The sequence below is a fragment of the Drosophila teissieri genome, chromosome X (genome assembly GCF_016746235.2).
Source record: "Drosophila teissieri strain GT53w chromosome X, Prin_Dtei_1.1, whole genome shotgun sequence".
NCBI lineage: Eukaryota > Metazoa > Arthropoda > Insecta > Diptera > Drosophilidae > Drosophila > Drosophila teissieri.
Window position 1 is genome coordinate 1,405,860 of NC_053034.1, and position 19,426 is coordinate 1,425,285.

The 19,426-nt window shown below is 50.2% G+C and overlaps 2 protein-coding genes across 9 annotated transcripts in view; one reads left to right on the forward strand and one right to left on the reverse strand.

Moving 5' to 3' along the window:
- Nucleotides 1-19,426, reverse strand: part of LOC122624494 (mucin-5AC) — a 97,798-nt gene that overhangs the window by 40,704 nt on the left and 37,668 nt on the right. The window lies entirely within an intron of this gene.
- The window catches only part of LOC122624497 (broad-complex core protein), an 81,806-nt gene continuing 75,327 nt past the window's right edge, over nucleotides 12,948-19,426 (forward strand). Inside the window, exon 1 of one of the 6 annotated variants that reach the window (XM_043804091.1) lies at nucleotides 12,948-13,518. The gene's annotated coding sequence lies outside the window, so the exon portion shown is untranslated. The remainder of the gene's footprint in view (nucleotides 13,519-19,426) is intronic. The other 5 variants (XM_043804093.1, XM_043804092.1, XM_043804096.1 and 2 more) reach the window with 5 other exon arrangements.

Below are 19,426 nucleotides of genomic sequence, written 5' to 3' on the forward strand. Positions count from 1 at the left end.
TGCGGCGCTGGCGTCATCGTGTGGGTGTGTGGGTTTGTGGGTGTGCGCCTGTGTGTGTGAGTGAGTGCGTAAGGCTCTCCTCTCCACGCCTCCACGCCTCCATGTCCCCATGTGGCCAAGACTTTCACTCTCGTTCGGCCATCGTCGTTTTTCCTTCAACTAGCGCCGTCGCCGCCGGCAGCGACGTCAGGTTTTTCTTTTCTTCTCCTGTCGTGAAGCAGCAGGAAAAGTGGCCGGGGCTGGTTGCTTGTGGGTGGTGATGGGTGGTGATGGGTGGTCATGGGTGGTGGAGCCAGCAAGAAGTGCCATCAAGCGAGCGCTAGAAAAAAGCATGCGAAAGTGCGCCAACTGATAAATTTGCACGGCTAAAGGCATGCTGGGAAAAAATGGCAAATGAAGGCAACGGCTTCAAGGCTGCTGTGTGGCACAGGTATCAAGTGTAAGTAGGCGGGGTGGCGACCTTGAGCCCAGCCCGGCCTGGACTCGACTGGTGGCAGACATCAATCTCGGACTGGTGGCACCGCCGAGCCCGCTCTAATTACACTAACAGCTGTGGCGGCAGCAAACCACCTGTAGGCCTGTGTCCAGCGCAGGGTGGTGTCCCACATGGGTCGAGATTAGGCATGACGAGTGCTGGGGGTGAGGGTGGGCGTGGGCGGAGGGTGCTGGCACACACACACACATACATACGTCCTCAGAGCCGCAACCTCTCTCGGGTTTTATGCCACTGCTGCTGTGTCTCTAGCAGAAGGATTTTCTCGCGTTTAGCTTTCTCTTTTGCTTCTTGCGAAAAGCTGTTTTCAACAGGTTGCAACACGCTTCGTCTGTGCGTGTGGGTGTGCGCTCGTGTGTGTGTGTGCGTGTGTGTGGAAGGGGAGTGAGATGTCCTTGTGCGAGCCGTGCTCTAAGGCTACTTCACGGGACTATGCCGTGTGACCTTCAGTGGCGGGCTAAGGCTAAGCGCTGCCATGGCAGCAGTCAAGTCCCAGACTCCGACTCCCACACTCCCCTCTTTGGTGGCTCGGCTCGGCTCTAATCCTGGCAACCAGACATGTGTGAGTGTGTGTCCAAGCTGGAGATGTGAATGTCCCCGGCGCTGTCACGTTAGACCACGCCACGCTACTCAGCCGGCCGCCTGTTGAGCTTGTGCCAGGCGGGTGTTCCATGGAGCTGCCAGGATCGAAATAGAACCGCACAGATAGCGTCGGAGAGATAGCGTGTCCTGATTTATGGGCCCCATCGGTCAGTGCGACCAAGCAGCGACAGCAGCGACCGACAGTTGATGTGTTAATCGCCACTCAGGGCGCAGGCCAAGTCCAAGGGCTGCTCGGGATCCTGGGATCGAGAGGGCCCACTGTAAACCAGTTCTGGCCAGCGACTGCATTCCCGCATCCCGGCATGCACGAGAAGTGCATGGGCAGTCGGGCAGGATTTGAAAAAGCAACGCATTAGCAGAGACACGTCAAGCGAGCCAGAAACTGGGCCCAAAAGCGAAACCGAAGCCGCAGAAATCTGAAATCTGAAATCAGAAATCCGAAATCGGGAGCAGGACAGGGGAGGGACAGGGGCAGGGGCAGGCAGGGTTCGTAGGGCCAGTATTGAATTGCAGCGACCTACATAGAAATCAGCAGGCACTGAAGCCGCACCGCAGTCGGCCGGGGCTGTGTGGCGTGGAGCTGGGCCATAAGTGCACTTTGGGATCGAGATTCGCGTCGCTGTTGCCGCTTCCCCCCGACCGCTGCGCTGCACATGTGCCTGCAACGTGGCCGGAGGAGCCTTGGGTCTGGGGTCTTGGGTCTGGGGTCTGGACACAAATGTTACGCTCGACGCGGAACTAACAAAACTCGTTCCGCGGCCCATTCGCTCTCCTTGATTTGGCAAACCGGTTGCTTTTGCGATCAGAGGAGTGCGCGGCTAGCGTTTGATTAAAGTCCCAGTCACCGAAATTAACAGAGAGATAGAGATAGAGAGAGAGAGAGAGAGGGACGAAGCAACTGAAAGGGGAAAGCGTTGCAAGGAGCCCCCCGGTGACCACCTTGGGGAATTTGGCAACAGCCAAAGTTTTCTACTCGAAAATCAAATTAAGTTCCCCTACCCAAGCGGCAAAATTGACTGAGAAATTGCTCTCAAAACAACCATGCACACACACACACACGCAACGCATACGCACACGCACACGTCCAATAATATGGCCACTGAGGCAAGGACCCAAGTCCTTGGTCTTTGGTCCTTGTGTGTGCTTCACTTCGCCAGCACCCTTGAGTGTTTATCATGTAAAACACCAAGAAAACATGTCAAACATGCCAAATATGCATGACCTACAAATTATGCGAATGCGACACCCCGCACAGGCACAAACACAAGCACAAGCACAAGCAAGAGGACAAGCACACGCACACAGTCGCAGGTCAGGGGATAACCAGAAATCTGGGATTACTCGAAGCGCAGAGACAACAGTGAGTCGTGGTCGTGGACTCCTCCCTCCCATGCCGACACACCAGTGCCCGGCTCAACCCTCACCAAAACACCAAATCACCAAATCAGGGTGAAGTCAAGATGCCCGGCAAGAAAGTGGGGCGCTTCCCCCCTGTCCACGTCCACGTCCACGTCCACTTCCACTTCCACATCCACTTCCGCATCCGCCAAGGATGGGCGGCCAAGGACCCAAATTTAGACCCAGGCACAGGCCAAGACATCTTGACCCGACCCAAAAGCGTGTGAATCACTTTGCGGTCGAGTGTGCGTGTGTGCTGAGCTGAGTGTCCTGAATATCCCAAAAGTCCTGGGGCCATATGCGGGCATTTAAATTAAGCAATAACACCGCACAGGAGGGCGAACATGTTTATTAAATAAGTCTGAGCCTTCTTGGCTGGCCGAATCAGGCCCACCCTCAGACGAACGAAGCCACGTCAAAGGAAGTCATAATTGCAAATTACACACATAATCACGAGGAGTCTAGAAGTCGGAACGTGGACTGAAATACAACCGCACACAATCGGCCCAAAAAAGGGTGTAGCGTGGGAGGCGTGGGTGGCGCACTTAAGCAGCTTTCCTTTCCCGTGTCCTTGCCCCATGAATTTATTAGAAATTCAAGAGTGAAACTCTCGGATTTCTACACACTCGACTCTGTTCGACTCGCCTCGACTCGTCCAGGGCGCAGCACGTCCTCTATTGACTGACCCACAAATGTGTTTAGCTTGTGGTGCCGGGGGATGTCTGCCCAAGGGATGAGAGGATGAGGGGATGAGGGGATGAGCTGGAATGGGGCCGCCTTGAGATTCGGGCAGAGGCGTGCTGCGTCAAACGATTTCACTCTCGAGCAACTTTGCCGGCTCGCTTTCGGGCCGCCAAGTGGCAAGTGGCAAGTGGCAAGTACCCCCTCACCCAAGGCACCGTGTGAATTAATTAGCAAGGACTCCTCCAGGTCTTCCGCCCTCCCACAGCACAGGACAGCACACCACACCACTGCCACTGGGTCCGCCCTCGGAATGGGGAGGCGGAAATTAACCCTAAAATGATTTGAACACTTTTATGCCACTTTTGCGCCCCTGTCCCACTGCCACATGAGTGAGCATAAGGTCAGGCCCACACTGCTCACTGCTCACTCCTCAGCCTCAACCCCGCCCCGGGTCCAAGTTTTATGCGGTGTCCGGTTGCCGTTTACCGAACAAGAACCGGAAGCCAAGTCAAACGAAGGCGGCTGTCCGCAAATTAGCATGATATGCGTGCGTGTGTGTGCCCGCTATCGGATGGGGATGGGAATGGGAATGGCGATGAGGATGAGAAGTGGCCGGGAAAGGAAGGACTCTGGAGTGGGCAGCGATTAGGATTAGACGGGTAAGGGTCCCAGCACTGAGATACAGAGGAAGGTGGCTGGGGGAAGGAGGGGTGACTTTGCCGGGGTCAGAGGTTGAAAAGTTCTGACACGCAATTACCCGATCCAATCCGATCCGATCCGATTCCAGGCAGCTCATGTGTGGGACAGGCGTAGCCCCATTCCACCCTATCCCATCCCATTCCAGGGGGTTGTTAATGCCGTTTTAAGTGATTTTATGACGAATTTGTGCCCTAAAACTCTAGCTCATTTGCACACACACACGCACACTCAACATATCAACAACTTCATCATCATTAGCACGAAGCAGTTATGCTCTAACTTTGGGTTATGGTTTGGGTTTGGGTTTGGGTTTTCGGTTTTTCCCCTCAGAGTGTGGGTCCTTGCGGGTTCGAGGCGAAAGTTTTTAGTGTGAAAATTTCACAGCCATTTTATAGGCGTACTCAAGTGGTTTGCCTCTTGGCGGCACTTCTAAAACATGCCCCGCCACTCCTTGCTGCTCTATTAGACACACACACTGGCACACTTACACATGTGGGAGAGTGTTGATTTTTGCGGCATTTAAGCCTTTTTGAACTTTGAACTTGTCGGCTGGCTGGATGGCTGGCTGGCTGGATGGCTGGTGGGATAATGGGTTGGTGGTCTGGCCGCTTACTGGGATTGGTGCGCTCGTTCGCTGGTAGTTTTGTGAATTGTTTTACCAGCTTGCTGCCATTTGTTGCTTGTTTATTTTACGGGCTTGGGCTTTGGATTTGGCTTCTGCCTGCTGCCTTCTGCCTGTTGCCTTGGTGTGGGGGTGTGACGAATCATTTAACGCCATAATCCCCTGCTCCTAGCTATCTGCGTTTAGTCGTCGTGAGTGTCCCGCTCACTTGTAGATGCCTGGAATGGGTTGGATTTCGGCAAAGTGCGTCTAAATTGGCGGTTAACCAGAAGCGTGATTGATAATAAACGGCGGCTTAGTTTGTAGGCTGCTCCCTAAGTTTCCTTTTCCCCCAAGGGGGCAATGCTAGGTTACCTTCAAAGAGAGGGCTTATCGAGGCCACTGAAATCTAAGGGATCCAAACTATAGTGACTGTAGCTCTGTTGCGGCTAATGACACAGCCCCCGACCCTCATAGAAGATTGACGAGCTGAGCTGAGCTGCGGAGCGGAGCGGAGCGAGGATGAGCAATGAGTACATTGATCCCGGGTGTCTTTATTCTGGCGAAGATTGCTGCTGCCCGAGTGTGTGTGCGAGTGAGTGTGTGAATGAGTGATCTTCCCCTCCAAGCCGGCACGTGTATGTGTGCGTCATAAATAAGTTAAGCTAACAATCCCAGTCCCAGTCCCCATCCCATTCCCCATCGCAGTCCCCGTCCCCGTTCCATTCCGACTGCGAATCAGAGTCAGTTTCCGTGTCCCAGCTCCTTCACTTGTACAGTCTTTCAAAGCTGCCAAGCTAGGGTCTTCTGCTCTTCCAGTGAGCCACCGCGCCAAGTCGAGGGGAGTGAGGGGAGCGAGGGGAGCATTTTTGGCAATACATTTTTGGCAAATTTACCCAGCCGCAGCAGCGAACGACGAACGATCGCCGACCGCTTCCTCCCTCTCACTCTTTCCTTCGGACACTGTAGTTTGAAATGTGCATGTACCCACACACACACGCACACACATACACACGCACACACACACAACGCAGCAGGAGAATAAAAAATTGAAAAAGCTGACAAGGCAGTGGCAGCGAAGCCTCTCCCTGCGAGCTACTTCCTAAATTTGTGTGCTGTGTTGCCCTCGCTAGGTCGCTGAGCTGCGATCGTTATATATGCACTACATTGGGTTTAAGTTGCTGCTGCCGCTGCTGCTGGTGTGTGTGTGTGTCCGTGTGTGTTGAGCGATCGCCCGGCATGCTGGTGTGCGTTGAGAAACCTCAAAAAAGTTGCATTGAAGCCGTTAACCTCGGCAGCGCGTTCGCCGCCCGAGTTTGTTTTTGGAAATTATAAATGCCCTGCTGCGCTGTGCCGCACACAGCTAACCGTGGGGCAGGGGTGCAGGGTAGGGGGGGCGAGGCGAGGCGGTGGAAGACAGATAGAGTCAAGTCATTTGCCAAAAAGTTTCCTTGGCGGCGAGGGGCTGCAAACTACAAACACATGTGTGTGCAGCCAGTGAAGAGAGGGGCGGAGTGCGGCTGCAGTGCTGGAGTTTGGTGGTGCTGGTGATGGTGGTGGTGTGGGTTTGGTAGTGGTTCTTCTGGTGCGATCTTTGTGCGATCGTGAGTGGCACTAAAAATTACAGAAAAATTACGCAAAATGAAACGGCAGAGCTGCACTAAAACGAAAATAAAAGCAGGCGACCGAGCAGGCGGAGGGGGGAGCACAGCACTCAGCACTCGGCGCACAAACCCAAACCCAAACCCAAACTCGTTCGGGAAAGAAGATTTGTGAGTTTGCAATTTTTTGGCACACACAAACGGGTTTCCATTCCATTCGATTCGATGCGATGCGATGCGATTCAATTTGTTTTGTTTCGTATCGTTTCGTTTCGTTTCGTTCCGTTTCTCCTGTTGTGGCTTCGTTTTCGGGCATGCATGCAACTCCTCCCTGCACCACTGGCATTGTTGAGCAATTTGCGCACAGCTTTCTATGGCAATGGCATAATGGCAATGGCAACGGCAATGCAAGTAGCTCGGCATGGGGGCACTATCTACGGACGGAGGGGCATCCAGGGGGGAGCCGGGGGGGGGAGTCAGGCGATCCAAGATGCCTGCCCTTAAATCATGTAAGATCGATGGGGAGCGAGCGTGCATTCTTCTTCAGGTTTTGCACTTTGTGTCTCGCATTTTGTATTTTGTATTTCGTATTTCGCATTTTGTGTTTTGTACATATTTTGTATTTTGTGGCTGCTGGGAGTCCGTAGAAAGTTTTTGTGCTTTGTGCGCTGAGCTGAGCTGATCAAAGGGCAGGGGCATCCATCGTGAGTTTGGGATTTGCCGACGATTTCTCTTTTTGGGGCGCTTCTTCTGCTTCTTCTTCTGGAAGACTTGCTGCTGGAAGACACTGCACTCGCAGTGCAGGAGGAGGAGTGCCTGCGATCCGTGCCCCTAGATATTCGGACATGCATGTACATCCAGGCACTTGCAGAGCACTCAGCTCCAGTGGCAATTGCAGTGGCAGTTGCATTTCACCTGCCTAACGGAATCAATTAAAATCGTTTATGCTAATTTTTTGTGGCCCCGGCATTTTTCATTAAGAGCTGGGTAAACATGTTCAAAAAATACAAAAAAACAACGTGTATATATGTATGTTTATATATATATATGTGTTTAAATATAAATTGACGCAACCACGAAAAAGAGAGCATATTGGACTGGGCGTGGGCGTGAGCGTGGGGCGTGGCTGACATGGCATGTGAGGAGCTTTGTCCATCGCTCAACCGCTCAGCCGCCCAACCGCCTCCCCGCCCACTCGCCCCAGCTCCAAAGTCCAAGCTGCCAGCACCCAACTGCCATCTCCCAGAGCCACACCCACTCCCACTAACGCACGGGTCTAGCGTTACATTATATTTTTAACATTTTAAAAATGGCTGCCTTTTTGCACCACACGCACACACATATGTACTGTCAGTTTTCCGAACGAGAGTGTGTGTGTGTGTGTGTGCATTCAGACAATTTAAGCACATAAATATATATTGGATTGGAAAATGCACAAAAAGTTGCACAAAAATCAAAATAAATAACTGCGCGTAGGCATAACAATTTATTGTTTATAAAAAAATCCACGAAAAAGGGGCGAACCAAATAAGCCAAATAGACAGCAGCAGCAGAGCGCCGGCCAAATTGCTGCACTTGTGCACTGTCGGCCAGTCGCGTTAACGTTAATATAATCCAAAAGTATAGATAAATACCCAGCCCACCGCCAGTTGAGAGTTTTTCGATGTCGGCTCATTGGAATCCTTTGTGCGGCTCCAATCCAGAGTGCCCTTTCCGCTAATGCCCAAAATCAAATGCGCACACACGTAGGCACGTGGGTCGCTGTGGGCGCCCACTGGGCGTGCCCACCCCCCCATGGTGGGTGGTGGTGTAATGGTGTGGTGGAGGGCAGGGGAAATGCGAGTGGGAGTGGCACTTAGCCGAAATACGCACTTCGCACCCACACTTTTTCCAGCTCTTTTCCGCCTGCATGTCATTTTCATAATATGCGCGCATGTATTGATGCATGTACCACGCGGCGTATGTGTAATTTGTCCAGCAGCCGCCCATTCGCCCACTCCCGCCCACCGCCGCCCACTGCCGCCCACTCGCGGAGCCGAGCGCAGAAAACAAGCAAAACAAAAAGTGAAAACAACACAAAACAAGGCGAAAAAAAAATGATGTCAGTGGAGAAAACGAGCAAAACAAACGAAACGATACGAAACGAAACGAAAGGCAAAAAGAGAAAAATGAACCAAATAAATTGCACGTGCGTGTGTGCGTGCGATTAACAAAAATGCATTGGCCTTATGGCGGACGGTATATCCGCTGAATGCACCCACTTCCACTCCCACTTCCGCTCCCACCCCCACTACCACCCCCCTGCCTGCCCGCTTCCGCCCGCTTGTCAGCTGCATTTGCATTTTATTTTCGTGCGTGCAGCGCATCCGTGTGTGTGTGTGTGTATAGGGCCATGTACTGAGTTTTGGTAATTTTTTTATTATTAAACCTTTTCATTTTTTTTGTGATGTGTATTTATTTTTTGACTTTTTTCGTTTTGCTTCCTTGCGAGTCCTTTTTATGCGTACATTATGTATTACCACACACACACTCACACACACACTCACATTTACACACACGAGCGGGGAGAGTGAAACATGTCGTTGATGTTAATGTGATATTTGGGCGCTGTTGCATTACCGTTATTTCGGTACATAGACAACCGCCCATCCCCAGCGACCGAAATTTCCCCCCAATTCCACAATTCCACGGACCGAAGCCTATGTGTTTTTTTCGCGGCTGCCCCTCTTATTTTCATCATTTTTTCGATGGTTCAGGGGTAAAAAAATGTTTTTCACGCAATTTTCCAGTCGCTAACGGCAATTTGGACATCAGCACGAAAATACTGTGTGGAGTGGATGGAGTGTATGGCTGCATAAATGCCTGATCTGCAATTTATTCCCGAGTACGTGCGAAGCTCGTCTCTTTCCATCACGAGCTTTTCAAAGATCCAAAGTTGTCCTAGTTACCGCTTGGCGATCTGATTTGCTGCGATCTGCAATCTGTACATGTTATATGCCCCCTTAGTATATCAAACAGATCAAATCATAACATTGTCTGCCCTGCAGGTGATTTACAGGCATGTTTCGCATGCCGTGGCTCCACAGGTGGCTAGCTCAGTGGCTCAGTAGCTGCCTGCCCCTTGACTTCTAGCCGGACTAGCTAAACTAGATGGCTAACTACTGCGAGTGCCTACAAATGTGTGCAGTTGCATGGTCGTGGCTGAACACACACACACTCGCCGAGCTGAGCTCGCTAGGCCTATTAAGTAAACATATTACGTGGCCCACTCCACGCACACTCGCACTCACATTCACATTCACACCCACACTTACACCCACACTCACACTCGCACAGCAGCCCAGCACCCCAGTTATCCCGCTCACACTCACGCGCCAAAAGCGGCGCCCGAAAGCAGGCAGCAAAAAATGCACAAACTGCAGCGCGCGTGCATGTGTTAGTGCTCGCTTTTGCATATGCATGTGCATGTGCATGTGTATGTGACGTGTATATGTGTATGTATAGTAGCAAACGCCTAACTGTGCGGCTGTGTGAGAGTGCGCGCGTGTGTCGGCGGATTTTAGCGCATTTTTATATAATTTCCACTTTGTTGCCTCGTGTGCACACTCATTTATTTTGGTTGTTTTGTCCTCTTTTTTTTCCTTTTTATTTCGCGCTGCCACACGCCACGACCTTGCCGCACCTCACCCGCCTACTGCCAGCATTAACTGCGCTGCACTTTTCCGCAGCAGCAGCAGCAGCAACAGCATCAGCAGATGCAGCAGCAGCAGCAGCAGTTGCAGTTGCAGCTGCAGCAGCAGCGCTGCACTTGCAGTGGCATTTTTATAATATTTGGCCTTTTATTTTTTAGTTTTTTTTTTAGCATTTTTTTGTGTGTTGTTTTTGCCATCCCAGCGCCGCACAAAAAACGCCCATAACTGGAATCGGCTCGCCGGACTGGCCGGACTGCATGCTGCATGTGCTGCATGTGTTGCATGTGTTGCATGCGTGTGCGTGCATCCTTTTTTCGGATTTCGGGGGTTGTTTTGTTCACGAGGATACGCACACACGCACAACGCACTGGCGATTTAAAAAAATAGGGGAATGCAACGCTCTGCGCTGCGCTCGTGTGCTCGTTCGGTTCGATTTGCGTTGACTTATTTTTTAATTTTATTGGCGCCACGGCCGCCGTCGACGTCGCTGCCAGCGCCGCTGCCAGTATCCAGTATCCAGTGTCCAGTGGGTGGGGCGGCGGGTGGCGCAAGTGCATCGCACTGCAGCTGCAGCTGCAGCGGCATTGCATTCAATGTCAGTGCATCGGGCATCCGCCGGCCGGCTCTCGATGCGAGCGGGCCTACGAGCAGCAAAATGAGAGATGGGAGTTGGGAGCTCGGGCTTTTGGCTTTGGTTTTGTTTCGTGTTGCCTACTTTTTGTGCGCGTGCATTTATTTTCGTCGCTCTAGTCCTTTTTTGCGCTGCTTTGGTTTCCTTTTTTTCTGGTTGCACTTTCTCGCGCTTTTCCTTTTTCCTTTTTGCATTTTTTGCATTTTTTTTTTTTTGGTTTTGTTGCTTTTTTGGCCACTGTCCGGTCCGGCATGCGTGCGGCCGAAAGTGCGTGTGCCAGAGCGAGTTGGCTGCAGTGCTGCGCTGGTGCTTTGGACGCTGCCGCATTTGCATCCTGCCAGTCGTGTCCTTCGCCCGTCTCAAACAACGCCACCCCACCGCCCATTCGCCGCCCGTCGCCCATAGAGCGCTGATTTTTTGCACTTTTTGGCACTTTTCCATTATGTGCTTCGTTTTGCGTGACTGCGACTTTTTGATAGGCCTACACATGCGTCGCTTATTTTGGGGGGATTTGAAAGGTTTGCCTATGTACGTGCAACGTTGCAGCTGGAAGTGGCAGGCGGAAGGGTGATACATGGAGTGGCGTGCCGACTGCCAACGGGGCTGGCTGGGCGTCCAGTGCGTATACGTAATGCCATGTACATTTTTATTTGGTTTTGTTCTCTTTTTTGGAGTCTAGGCATAGCTGCACCCGTGTGTGTGATTGTTTTGCGGGCGTGTGTATGTGGTGTCCTTAACTAAATAAATATAATGAGTTGGACAGTGGGACGAAAGCAATTGGCGAAGTGTTTTCGCACTTTGGTAGGTGAAGTACTTCGGAATAGAGCCTGCTCTATGCAACGGAAACAAATCTATTCTATTCGAATACAAGTCTTTGAATGGTACAAAAATATACCACCAATACAAAATAGACCATCGCGTACCCACTTCTAATAAATAGAATACATTCCCTAAACTGAACATTGACTAATCGACGGATAGTTCGGGAATTCTATGCGCATTTAAACGACAACAAATTGGGATTAATATTTCGCTTTTGTTCCACTGCTCAAATGCATCCCGCTGGGGCGAAAAAAAGGATTGGGGTTGGCTGGATGTTAGCCAAAAGAAAATAAAAACGAAAATCATCGAACTTTTTTCCATTTGAAATTGCATTTTTGTTAGTTTTTCCTTTTTTGCCTATATATTTTATATAAATATCTATGTGGAGCCGCTGCTGCATTCCCTGCACGCATATTTGGCATATGTGTGTGTGCTGGTGGCACTGCAACTGCAATTGCAACTGCAACTGGTGTTTGTGCATTATTTCTATATAAGCGAATATAATATAAAAAGACCGTACATTCGCTTTTTTTTCTTGTATTTTTTGCACTTTTTTCCTCTTTTTTCGCCGAGTTACGCAGCAGCGACGCCGGCGTCAGCGGCGACAGAGCCTCATAGGCCGAAAAAGGACGAAAGCGTCGCTCATTTGCCACGCATCTGTGTCCGTGTGTCCGTCTGTCCGTGTGTCCGTATGTCCGTATATCTGTGTGTGCGTGGGGCGCAGGGGAGAAAGGCTGGGACGGGCAGGGCGCACACATATTTTTGTAGGGTTTCGATTGCATTTTTTCATTTTTTAGCTCCTTTTTTCCAATTGCATGTGCATGTCCATGCTTGTGTGTGTGTGTGTGTGTGCTTGTGTGTGTGCGTGTATTTGGATTACGCTTTGTAGCTCGTCCCGCGCCCTTTCCCTTCGACCCCCCGCCCCTTTCACCCTTTCCCCCTTCAATCGTATCATCGCACATGCAGTGCCCAGTTTTTGGTTTTATTTTTTCAGTTTTTTATGTCCGTGTGTGTGTGTTTTTTTGTGAGCGATTTTTGCATTTTTGCAGTTTGTTTTGGGCAGATTTTTATTTTTCGGCGACCAGTCCCGGCCTGTCCGACAGAGACGGCACTACCGGGCGCGAGTGAGACAGGGAGCTGGAGCTGGAGCGGGAGCAGGAGCAGCAGCAGGAGCAGGAGCTTGACCAGGTCCGGCTGAGCCTGAAGTAGGGGTAGTCAGAAGTCGGCTCCGCTCAGGTCAGCCGTGTGTGCGTTTGTGTGTGTGTGTGTGTGTGTGTGGCCTGGAGAAATGATGGCCACGACAACGCTGCTGCTGCTGCTGCTGCCGATGATGATGATGATGACGATGATGATGATGATGACGAGGATGGCGATGGTGCTGATGATGATGATGTTGGCTCATTACGAGCTGCCTGCATATTATGTGCAGGCCAGCAGTGCAGCGGCTCAGAAGCGACTTTGCCGTTGCCGTTGGAGCATTGACAACTGCAGGCCGCCACACACACACACACGCACATACACACACACACACAGATAGTATGTGTATAAATATATATGTAATACACCAACATTGAGGACATCAGCGCCAAATTCTGAAGCTGAAGCCTCAGTCTCAGCCTCAGCCTGCGACGACTGCGACAGCGACGCTGATCTCAAAAACACATTTTCTGGGCAACATTATTTTTCGTATAGTTCGGAACCATTTAGATGAACATCAGTTAGCTATCGGATTGGACGTGCGACGTTCCAAAGAGCCAACCAGAACCAGAACCAGAATCAGAATCTGAATCAGAATCATAACCAGAGCCAGCCCAACCAAAATAAATCAAACCAAGTCAGCCCAGCCAATTCAGTCAGCCGTAGTTCGCCTCAGTTTCACCCTGTTCATTGACAGACAGTACAGCTCAAGTGTGCAAATTCAGTGCAAGTGAGGCCTAGCAGCCAACAGGACATAGACACCATCAGGACACCTTCAACAGTGCCAGTGCAATGCCAGAAACAGTCCGCCGCACCCTGAAAAGGAGCGAGCAACGTGGATCCATCATCACGTCCTCCCCCAAACCGCCTTTTTTGTTCGAGTGCTGAGAAACTGTTTTTTTCAAGTGAATAACAAAGAATTAACCAAGCCGCTGCAAAGTGACGTCTAATCAGCAATCAAAACTGAACTAAGATCACAACCCAAGCCATACCAATCCAACCCAATACAGAACAAACTGAGAATCAAGTGCGTGAGTGCCAGTTGTATCCATCGCATCGCATCCGCATGCCAAGCGCCCAGCCACAGGACACCCAAGGTAAGTAGGCTCCCAGCTTGCTCCTTTCTTCTCTTCTCATCTCATATCATGTACCCACCAACTTGCTTCTGTCAGGCGTCAGAAATTACAAAGTTATAACAACAATAACCAGGGGAAAGCAAAACATTCACTTTATCATTTTTAACACTCGGCCACGTCGGCCAATGCGAACAAAAAAGGAGCCTGCTTCCGTTTTTGCTCCTGCGTTTTTGCTCTTACCAGCCGGGATGCAAAGGATGTAGCCATAAAAAAGCATGCAGCCACTAAAATGGCGCTTAGCACACACTGCCACCTTCCTTCCCGCCCGTGCTCAATGCAATCCTTTTGCATTGCGCCCACACCCACAGCCCACAACCCAGTGTGCTCCATCCTGCCACGAGGCACAGACACAGCCAGGACCCCACGCACACATGCAGCCTGCAAGGGGTGCCACAAAAAAGTGCAAACAAGGACAGAGTCAACAAAGTTTGCCTGCCGGGATGTGCGGCGAGGGTCCTGCGGAAGGGCGGCAGTGTCCAGGAGTCAATTGCACAACAATCGCCGAGGTCCTCGTCCCTACTCCCTACTGCCTACTCCCTACTTCTAATTGCACATCGCATGTGGTTGGACGTGGCAGTTTGGCGGCCGAAGGGCCAACCCACTGAACAGGGCAACCACTAATGTCAGCTATTTAATTTCAATTTGCGCGATGCGCTCTAAATCGCTCCTTATTAATTAGCCGCGAATTTAATGAAATTCAAGCGAGGCACAGTGGCGCAAGGCGACGGGGTAGGGTGCACACTTTCCCCACCACAATTTAAGATCACAGTTAACAGTCTATGTAGACCGCGGAATTTGATCTCTGTTTACGTCACTATGAATCACCTTTATCTTAAGTAAATGCAAAAAAGTTCTCCATATGGATTCAAGTGATTAATAGCGAATAGCACTTACTCAGTATCATAACCCTTCCCATTTGTGTCAATTACCTCATTCCACTTTATATAAATAAACAACAAAATTGGTCCAAATTCAGCACTATTCGTTATTATAGGAAAAATATTGAAAATTCGGTAGTTCGCCGGGCTTACTTGTATGTGCTTAAGATTAATGTATTTTTTAGAGTAACTATTTGTTTGTTGGCTTCCCCATTACTTCTTATTCATAAAGATTTACATTTTCCTGGTTGATTGAAATAATTTAAGCAATATGATTAATTATCACTCGCTCATCGGTGAGAAGATTAAGGATGTGTAACTCTACGACTGTCGCGTACAACAATTTGTCGACTTTCATGTGCTCTCATCCATGAACAATAAACTGTATCCAGAGTTCAAAGTCGAGCACTGTGTGTTTTGTGAAATTTCACTTCCTACTTCTACTGTTTGCAACCAATCCCCCCTCCCTTAACCCCCTTGCTTCCCAGAGATTCCAACCGATCTCCATCTCCACTGCGATCGGGCGAATTCCAGGGAAAAATTCACGCAGTCTTTCGAATGGGGACTGCAATTTTTTGTTTTTAGGCAAAGAGCACAACCAGTTCAATGACCCAACCAAAACCGAAACCAAACAACAAAACACATCTCACTCTCTGGCACACACATACACACACACACACACATGGGCACAAAAGGCTGAATCCAAACAAAAGCCCAAAAACCAAAAGCAAAACCAAAAACAAAACCAAAACAAACAACAACAACAAAAGCTGCACTAAAAGCCTCCAGATTCTTAATGTGTATGTGTGAGTGATCGGGTGTAGAAATGCGTTGCAGTTGCCAAAAAATGAGCAAACGACCGAAGGAGAACAAGCACACATGCAACGTTGACGACGTTTGAGTATGAAATCCAAAAACCCGAAACGAATTCACACACACACACACACACGAGCAGTTGCGAAAAATATCAAATAGCAAATTACACATGCGAACGAAAGAAAGCAACTTGAAAAATGCCAGCAGCCCGGAAAAGGGCACAAGATCGGGACGCAAAGGGGTTCCACCCCGAGTTTAGTAGATGGACGAGTGCAGCCCCCAGGATCGGCTAATCTGCAGTGGTTCTACTGGAAACCAGTTTCAGTTTCAGTTTCCAGCAGGAGCAGCGGGCAGCGAGCAGAAGAGTTAAGCTGCAGCCCAGGGAACAGATGGCGCCGAGATTGGAGGACTGTCATTAAAGCAATTATCAAGTATACGCCACATGGCCCAGTCCTTCTTGGCCGACGCGGTTACCGCCATTAGAAGTCAGCCACCGAAGAAGGGTTGCTGTCGATCACCAGTCCTAACGATTCCCCATTCCCCATTCCCCATGGACGATTCCCTATCCCGTATCCCCTATCTCCGCTGTCATAACTGCTCGCTCAAACGGACAAGTATTCCTCGATGCAAATGCAAAATAATGCAACGAACCTTGTATCCGGTTAGACTAGAATTTCGGGTATTAAATGACACAGCATACGGGCAAGGGAAGGCCACACCAAACTGGCGAAACTGTTTCCATACAGCGAATGAAACGCAGTATAAAACATATAGTATGTGGCTCGATTTGGACAAGTATATGCCTATATGCCTATATGCCCATACATATGGTATGTACACATGTCCGTATGTTATATAGCAAACGCCTACGAAAAAATGCGCAACTGCATAGGCAACAGGGAAAACGAGCGGAGGGCGAGCGGGAAGACTCGCCAAGAGCGGCACTTGTACGCCTTCATACCCACACCCTTGCAGTGCCATTGCAAGAGTGTATGAGTGCATAGGTGTGTGTGTGTGCGCCTGACTATTCAGTTTGTGCGCTACAAAAGTCAAAAACAACAACGGCGAATTCTGTGTGTTTTTTTGGCAGTCATTGACCCCCGACCAACGACTCGAGCGAACGATCATGGCCAAGGCAGAGCGGCAGAGGACCAGCAGAGGGGCAGCAGAGGGGCGGCAGCGGAGCGGCGGAGAAGCGGCAGGGGCGATGTAGAAAGATAGCAAACAAGTTAAACAGAGAGCGATACCGTGCATGTGTGTATGTGAGTGCGAGTGTGTGTATGTGTGTGTGTGTGGACGTGGGTATGCACATGCACATATAAATTCGCATGCCGTGCTGGTGATCTCACTAAGCAGCGACGGCGGCAGCGACGGTCGCTGTTCTGCGCTCTGCGCTCCCCGTTCTGCAGTCCCCATTCTACACTCTGCACTCTCAATTCTCAGTTCTCCATTCTCCGCGTTCTCCGCTCCACGCTCTCCGCTCCCCACTTTCTTCGGGGGAAGCTTTCCGGCGGTACCGGGCGCTTAGATGCGTCGGAGCATTGACTTGGCCAAAAGCAATGAATCACGACCCCCAAATCGAACTGGTGATCATGATCATGATCATGATCATGACACGGTCATGATGATTTCAATGCGACGGCCGATGACTCCGGCGCTCAGCCAATGACTCTCCGCCTATGACTCGCCGGCAATATTAGAAGTTCGCAACGCAACACAACACAGCGCTCCGTTCCGATCCGATCCGCTCCCCTTCTCCGCCCCTCTCGCCCCGAGCTGGGCCATCCAATCCAAGCCAATCCAGGCTGATAAGCGCAGTTCAGTGATCGCTGAACGCTAAATTTAGTATCTCGTGCACACGAGCAATGCGGTCCCTTTATCACGCTCTCTCCCGCGATAGATAGAGAGAGACAGAAAGAGAGAGTGGGAGTGGAAGTGGGAGTGACAGTGATAGCGATAGAGCCTGGCCAAATCATCGGCTATTGAAGCGCCTCTACTTTCGCCATCTTCCCGTCCTGCCACGCGAATGACAATCGGGAGGAGCACTCCTCCGCAGCGAAGCTATCAATCATTCGCCCCCCGACTCCCGCCGCTGCCAAGTGACTGGGGAAAATTTTAATGAAAAGCAGGCCCTTCCCCGTCAACAGCAAGGAACAACGTCAAATCCAAATAATATTAAAAAAAGGAACTAGAAGATATTGCCGAACAGTCCCCATCCTTCCAATCACCCCGTCCACTTCCTGTTTATTCCATTCCACCACTTATCAAAGCCAGCGTCGTTATAGAAATTTTTAAACATGTTTGAACTACACACACGCACAGCAGAGCACAGCACCGCACCGCACCGCACGGCACGGCACGGCAGACATCCTTCTTGCTTTCTTATTTGTGTAACTCTATTCATCATTTCGTCCTTTGGAGGAGGGCGGAAAGTGGGCGGCAAAGGGGAAGGGGATGAGGGGGATGCAGGGGAGGAGCTAACCAGAAGCGGCAAAAAGAAATTTCCAGAAGTGAAAAGTGCTTACAAAGATTTCTGCTACATCTGCACTGTCTCCTTCCCGCCATCCTTTTGATATTCGCATACACTTACACACTCACACACACACACACACACCTAAGACACTCACCCACACAGAGACAGGCGGAAAGGAGCAGCGAGGAAAAGTGGGAAAACTGCCTCGTATGTAAGTACGAAATTCTAAAAAAGGCGAACAAAAAATAAAAATATTAATCCTTAGCTTAAACATTTGCCAACGTCGACTCCGCCATCTTCTTGTCGCTTGTCGCTGTCTTCGTCGGCAGTATCGTCTTCGTCTTCGACTGCGTCTTCGTCCTTGTTCAGTTACCCAACACCCAACGCCCACCGCCCCTCACCCAACGCCTTTCTTCCTGCGGCGCACACATCGCGGCACCAGCCTCTAATACAGCAATCCTCTATTTACTACTATTTCACATTTTCCCGCCACTCCCCCTTATTATTGATTGTGTTATTATTATGCCACGGCAGCAAAGTCGACTGCGATCGACGATGCCTTTGTGATTTAAGCCCGGGGAGCGGGACAAATGGGGTCCATGGGGCAGGGGCAGGGGTAGGGGCAGGGGAGGCGGCAGCGGCAGCGGCAGGGGGACGAATGAAAAATGTAATGTACCAAAAAAATCGAAATCGGAAAAGTAGGGGCAACAACTACAGCGCAGACTATTTACCCGCAGCAGCTTCAGTGGGCGTAGAATCTTTGGATTAGAGGGATGGCTGTAAAGACTATAGTTGCCAAAATCAGTGGCGAAAAAAGCCACTAAGAACCACAAGTTTCCTTCACCAACGCAAAAAAAAATCTCTAATAATTGGCACTGTAGGAAAATCAGCTTTCAGGAGAAAAAACATAGTTTTACTGGGTAAAAGCAATGGAGAACATTCATTCAGCTACTAACCCAAGTAGAAAAGAGTTTTAAATTGAGAATATTATTTGTGGCCGAGTTGTGCGTGCTCGCGGGCTAACTGGGCTAAACCCCCTGCCACGCCTCTGTCCGTGGCAGCTTCTAATCCACAATCCACCCAAGGAGCGTCCCAGAAGATGAGGGACAGAGGCGTCGGCAGCGACAGAAGCAGAGGCAGAGGCAGAATCTCGACTGCGTACTTGCTGCTGCCTTCGTATCGTTTTTATTCAAATTCATAATCGCAAAATTTTTATATTCTACTTATGCTCAAAAGACGCGCATGTATTGCTCCTTGCTTCTCTCTCTGTGTGTGTGTCAGTTTGGGTGTGTGTGTGTGTCGCGGAGAGGGCGGAAAGTGGGCGGGGGACTAGTGCTTGGCTTTGTGCCGGGCCTACAATACAGTGACTGCCACCCACCGCCCAACGCCCACCACCCACAGCCCCTTGTCTCGAACCTCCCCCACTGTAATCGGAAACTTTCCTCTTTCTTTACATTTTTCATCTTTTTACTTTTCCCATTTTTTCCTTGTGCTTTCATTTTGGTTGTGCCAAAAATACAACAACAAAGGCTGTGGGGGGGCGGGGGGAGGGGCTGGAGATGGGGCACGAGGTTGAGAACGGAATGAATGAATAATAAAAACGAAGCACTCGATGGCGTAGAATTTGAATAGAAGCTTAGTTTTTCGCTTATACAACAAAAACTTTCTTTTTTCGGGGTTGTTTCCAATTTTTTTCTACTTT